Genomic DNA, 5824 nt, shown 5'->3' with positions numbered 1-5824 from the left:
TATGGGTTATATTTCCTCGGCATTCAATTATAAGCAAAAGTAGCTTGTATTATTGTATTTCGCAAACTACCATTTTTTTTCTTTAAATTTTGTATGGGGACTTGTATTATTGAAGGGTATTCTGAGAATAATAGCATTAGATAGGATGAAATGTGACTTATTTTTTGCTTATATTTTGGACCACCAAATGTGACTTATTTTTTGCTTATATTTAAGTCCAAGTAGTATATTTTTTAGACATCAACGTTTCAGAACTGACTGTCACTTATTTTGGACTTCAACGGCCCAAACTTCAGTTGAAGTAGAAATGACTCGTTTTCAAGGAATCATTTTGTTTAGAAAGGAATTGTGTTACTGTTAGTAATTTCTTTTATTTTGCTATCTTGTTAATGTGATGTTTCTTGGGTCTAAGTCTGATCAAAATGGATGAATTTGGAAGAGTTTCATGTATTTTTTGTGTAAAAATTTAGTAGCATTGAATAGGGTTTCATTGTTTACAAATTGGCTTCTTTGGTTGTAGCTTTAGTTTATGAGGAATAAAGCATCAAATAAGAACGGGAATGTGATTTTTTCCTTTATTTTGTTATTTCCTTATTAAAAATAAATATGCATATTTAGTATGTTAATCTCTCTAGTGTGTTGTTGTACTGAAGCGTATTAACTATTCTCGCGCACAAGTTAATGCAAAATATATTATTGTAGTATATATTCATCATATAAGGGTTGAAATGTTCACAAGTTCGAATATCCTTTCATGACATTTGTGTGTGGATGTCACTGCAGCATCAAAGCTAGCAGGTTGAGGATGTTACCTGTATACCCTGGAATATATGGAACTTTGTTCCATCAGGCTCTCTAGAGGTACCATCCAAACCTTGGTTTGTTATAATACATCTCTGCAGTTCTAGCAACTACCTGGGATTTTAAGATAACAATTTATCTCTGTTGTGCGAGTTCTAGTGATTCCTTGTATAGTTTATTCTTATTTCTTGGAATGATGTTGCTGCTACACTTGTTGTAAGATTATAACAACATTTCAGTTTTAGTTTTTACTTGTTTAAATGGCTTGTTAAATTGACAGTCAGTTAAATGATTCAGTAGTAACTCTTGAAAGAAGTCTCTTTCATTAAAGTGGATTACCTAGGATAATGGCTGTGAAGCTTGACTGAGCAAGTCGGAAGATGATTGACATTGGTTTGGATTTAATTACAATTGATTTTTTATTTTCTTCTTGCTCCAACAACTGTAACCTGGTTTGTGGGTTAGGTGCAGTCAAATGTGCATCATCACATAGTAACTAACACTGAAGTAAAGAATTTAGCTAGATATTGAAATTTTCATCATGGAAAATAAAGTCAAAAAGTGCTTTTTTTTACAGAAGGTCAAAAAGTGCTTATTTGTCTAAAATGTTGTGAACACCATTTTTTGGTTAGGGTTGGATTCTTGATTTATTTAAGAAATCACAAAGTTTTAATGGTGATTGGTGGTCAAATTGTTTCAAAGACAGTAGTGAGAAGTTGAAGAGTTTGTACTTGACTTATCATAACGTTTGGGATTAGGTTCTTCTAAAGTGAACAACTCACTTTCACTTTAGAGAATAAAGTGAGTAATAACAAATGTTGATAAACAAGTATATGGTTGATATTTGATGCACATGCATGACCAATTATGAGTGGTCACAATATCTATCATTGATTTACTCATTTTATAGGAGTCAAATTCAGTCTTTTGAGAATTAACCATATTGTTTTTATCTTTGATATTCTTATTTTTCCCACTTTATGTTGCCGGTTGAAGGGTAACATCTACAGAAGTTCTGGCCTCCGGCACATTATTTTGATTTTTGATGATGGTAGGCTTCCTACAGCCGCTGCATGATACAGTGGCTGTAGAGGATCAAAATCCGGCTGATGTTTATTTGTATGACAGTAGATCTTCTGTTTGTCATTTGACCCTCCCTATGGTAGAACTGTATTTTGGTTTCTCTTTTCTGTTTTCCATCTTGATATGGCGGATGCCGCTCTGGTCAAGTTAAAAGTGGGATGCATATTGACCTAAAAAAGTGGGATACAAAGACATGCTGCTTGCTTGCTTTAGCCAATGATCCAAGAGTTTTGATAACTGTCATGGAATTACTAAGTAATTACTGTATTAGTTTCTACGGCTGGGAGATGGGCTTGCGAGGAGGTGCAAAGCATCTTGCAATTCATAAAATTGGACATTTTGCTGTCTCCCCCAAATCCCATCCCATTTTTGTTGCTGGGCATGCTGTAAGTAAATTCTCGAAATTTCAATTATTTCTACCTGACTAAATTTTATATATAATACATACTATCATCAGACTTGATGTTTGTAGTTAGTAATGTGAATGTTGTACTCTATGATGATTGCTTATTGTTTAGAATTAAATGCCCCGGCCATGGCAAATGGCATGGTACTAGAACACATCACAATAAATTGGTATTTAGACAAGGGGTGGTTAAATGTATTTCGCAAATATCAAATAATGATCTATGGTAACTCTTGACACTTTCAAATGGATCCATGTTCTATGAACGTGATCCGGCGTCCAAATTTGTCCGATAAACATTGTGGTGAGTAGCTTTGGTTTTTTCTTTTCTACTTTGATAATTAATGGTTTTGGATTGAGTTGAGTTGTGAAATAAATCTAACCCAATAAATCCAAAGTAATTTAATATATGTTTGGTACAAGAAGAACAATGTTTCTATTTTGTTTTTCTGAAATATAGTACTATTTTAGTGTAGGATAATGCAGGTATTGGTGGATTATGTCAAATACTACACCGATTCTTTTATAAGAGGCGATGGAGTGAATGAATGAATTTTGAAGTATTTAGTCTAATTTTATAAAAAGGAGTGAATGGAGTATTCAAATTGAATTTCCATCAGAGTAAAATTTGTTCATACATATAATCAAATCATATTTCATTATATAAACACTTGCAAAAGTATTTTAAAAATTAATATAATCAAGTGGCATTATGTGTCAAAATTTATACTATAACGGTGAATCTCATAATTACGTTAACTTGTACATTTATTTCGTTTTGTTCATTATTGAAGCACATTTACTTTTCTTAACTTGTCGAGTCTACCACATTAAGCATGTGTTTGGAAGCAATCCATTTTCCGCATTGCGACACAATCTTGCTCTAATAATATAGAAGCCTCCATCCGACGAAAACTGCGGACCGTTTGGGTAGCAGTTATGGTTGGTAGAGGAGAGAAGATGAGATTCAAAAAATGAAAATAGAGGAGTGAGGAAAACAAATTAAGGAGATATTGAATTACGGCTACTTCACCACCACTTCACAGCTCGTGCTGCTTGCGATTAGAGGACAAGAACAAAGATTTGTATTTGTTTATAAATTATGTGGCACTTTCCTCTTCAGTTAGATAGTTGTTCAATCAACAATGGGGTGACTTCGTCCACCTCCCTCCTCGCCCTATTTCATTCTCCTATGAATTTCTCTCTCTTTTCTGTATGCTACAGAGGGATTCAGGTTCCTATCTTTAAGGCAGGACCTGCGTCCTGTCTTTTGAACGATCAAGTTCCCTTATATAAATCACACATTTCAGATCAAGCCATGTGTCCCACATTTTTATTATTTTAAAAAAAGTTTAAAACGCAGACTAAAAGTTCAAGCTGCTGCAACTGTCGTCCCATTGTTTGTAAACGTCTTGCTTTGTGTGCTACCGTCAGCCTGTACGCTGTAGATAGAATTACAATTGACTTTATATTTTGTTGATACCTATAAATTTGCGATGCTAACTATGGCGGGACAACATTGGAGATACATAGATTGAGACATATTATGGAACTGCAGCTGTAGGACTTTGGGGTCGTAGATCTGACTTTTTTATCAGGAACACGGTGTTGAATTTTAAAAAATAATAATAAATATTAGAGACGGGTTTTAAGTTCCATTTATATATATTTTAATTTGAAAGGAAAAGAGAAATGTTGGCTTGGAGAAATAAATAAAATGTTTAATAGTAGTTTTGTTACCTTTATTTTAGCTGAATCACGAAATAGTCTATTTATTTTATTTCTCTTCAATTTTGGTCTTTAAACAGAATTTTGATTCAAAATTTGATGAAGTGTCATTTTTTTAAACCACATTACACTATTTATGATAATAGATTTCAGGTACAATTGTTACACCACGAGATCGTAAGACACTGTGTGGCTTAAATAAGTGCAAAAAACGATACTTCATCAAATTTTAGATCAAACTTCTGTTTAAGAAACCAAAATCGGAGATAAATAAAATGAAAGAACTATTTTCACGTTTCAACTAAAATAGGAAAACCAAAACTGTAATTAAACATAAATAAAATCAATACTGACTCTATATTTGTAGGTTTGCATAGAAATTTCAACACTGTCCACTTCTTGAGGCGCATGTCATGTGAAATTCTGAAAGATTGAAAGCTTAACATCATATCATAACATTATTGTAATAATTTATACATCAGCTACACTGTAAGTTTTAGTCGGTTTCAAACATCGATGGATCTCTTTTTAGAGCTTGAAACCGACTGTTTCCACCTATATATAACTAAAGATTCAAACAGACAATCTCGATCTCAACCACCTGTGTACATGCATTTGGATCATTCCTAACAGAGGCTGTAGTATCAAGCTTCCACACTGACATGATTTCTTGTGCGGATTTAATTAATTGCTTGTTACAATCACTAAAGTACATAAACAACTTTCTTAGTGCTTCACAATATCTATGGTTTATTTTCTAGATTCTCATTATTTTCTTATTTTTAATGAAATTTTCAAGAGTTTTTTTAACCTATGGGTTTTGGTTGAATTTGCAATTCGAGTTTCGTAAAACCAAACTAAGTTAACTATATAATTTGTTGGAGATTGTCATCCATCCCTCAAAATCAACTAATTTGTTTGGTTTGGATTCAAATTCTCACTAAACTCAAATAAACATAAATGTTCAAATTACAATTCTTTTAACTGCTATTGCCTATTGCATCAGTGAATTTCGATGAATAGGAAAAGGACCCCCTCACATTCATTTTTTCTCATATTAAATCTTAATCCCTTGTTTAATTTGTCAAATGAGAGAGAATGCATATATCTAAATATGAGGATAAAAAAAAACTTAAATGGTGGAGATTAAAAACATGATCCCATTTTTTTCCAACGAGAGATGATCCAGTTCTGTAGTATGAGATGTCAATAAATGGCGCATATAGCTTTTCACAGAGAATAGGTGTGGATACTATTAATGTTTTGTATTAATGTCGGACATTATATCACTAGATTCTAAAAATCCTTTCTCCTAAGTTGATTTGATATGGAAAGTTGGATGAAAACATGCTGCAGTTGCTAACGCACCAACCTTGACCACGACTAATGTTTCTTTGAAAAATATTATTGTAAGATACCACCATGCAACGCAAGACGGGAGCAGAAAGAATGATGAAATCTGGCTATCCATAGGCATGTATGTTTACATGCACTTTCTGCCAATAAAATAATACACTGGACATAGAAATGCTAAGAGTATCTCTAATAGTGAATTCAATGTGAGTTTCTTAAACGAGATCCACTGTGCTACACTTGAACTCTTGAAGTAATTTATTCATTTTTTACTACAATAGTTTAACTCTTAGAGCATATCTAACGGTAACCAAATAAATTCGTACGTAACTTTAGCGAGTTCACCATTGGAGTTGTGCCAAACTCTTATCCAAATAAATCTGTCCGAGCGTATAATTATATAACTTTCAGTTTTTGGCGAGTTCACCAGAGTTGTGTCAAAGCTGTCATCAC

The sequence above is a fragment of the Cicer arietinum genome, chromosome 5 (genome assembly GCF_000331145.2).
Source record: "Cicer arietinum cultivar CDC Frontier isolate Library 1 chromosome 5, Cicar.CDCFrontier_v2.0, whole genome shotgun sequence".
Taxonomy (NCBI): domain Eukaryota; kingdom Viridiplantae; phylum Streptophyta; class Magnoliopsida; order Fabales; family Fabaceae; genus Cicer; species Cicer arietinum.
This window is presented reverse-complemented; position numbering follows the sequence as displayed.